The sequence below is a fragment of the Ovis aries genome, chromosome 15 (assembly GCF_016772045.2).
Source record: "Ovis aries strain OAR_USU_Benz2616 breed Rambouillet chromosome 15, ARS-UI_Ramb_v3.0, whole genome shotgun sequence".
Classification (NCBI taxonomy): domain Eukaryota; kingdom Metazoa; phylum Chordata; class Mammalia; order Artiodactyla; family Bovidae; genus Ovis; species Ovis aries.
In genome coordinates, this window is record NC_056068.1 from 71995571 (window position 1) to 71996324 (window position 754).

The 754-nt window shown below is 33.6% G+C and overlaps 1 non-coding gene across 1 annotated transcript; it reads right to left on the minus strand.

The window, feature by feature from the left end:
• Window positions 1-436: 436 nt before the first annotated feature.
• On the minus strand, window positions 437-540 carry LOC114118615 (U6 spliceosomal RNA). Its single transcript, XR_003591853.2, has one exon. It is a non-coding gene; the product is annotated as a U6 spliceosomal RNA (small nuclear RNA).
• Window positions 541-754: the final 214 nt, after the last annotated feature.

Below are 754 nucleotides of genomic sequence, written 5' to 3' on the forward strand. Positions count from 1 at the left end.
TGCCATTTCCTTCTCCAGGGGATCTTCCTGACCTAGGGATCAAATCCATGTCTCTTGCATTGGCAGACAGATTCTTTACCACTGAGCTACCAGGGAAACCCAATTAGCCATGGAGAAACTGCCTAACAGTTTAAATGGACCAAACTGTTTCCAAGTGACTTAATTTCTGCATTCCATAAAAAAGCAAAATACTTAAGACAACATTAAACTCCATCACCTTACAAAGCAAAATTTACAATGCCTGGTATCCATTAAAAAATTACCAGGTATTCAACAAAGCAGGAAAATATTAAATCATAATGAAAGAAAAATCAATCAATATAGACAGACCCAGAAATGACAAAGAGGATTGAATTAGCAGACAATGACAACAAAGCAACTGTTATAAATATATTTCAAATGTTCTAGAAGATTGAGTAAAGTAAGCATGGTAAGATACAGCATATAAAAAATTAATCATTTACGTGTCATCCTTGCACAGGGGCCATGCTAATCTCTGTATCGTTCCAATTTTACTGTATGTGCTGCTGAAGCGAGCACAAAAAATTAATCATTCAGAGATGAAAAATTCAATATCTCAAATAACAAATTCAATGGATAGAATTCATAGATTAAGAAAGTGTAGAAGAATGATTAGTGCTCTTGAAGACACAATTGAAACGATACAAAATAAAACACGGAAGGAAAAATACTGAAAATTAATGAACAGTGTATTGATGAGCTGTGAGGAAACATAAAAACATAAAATCAGACT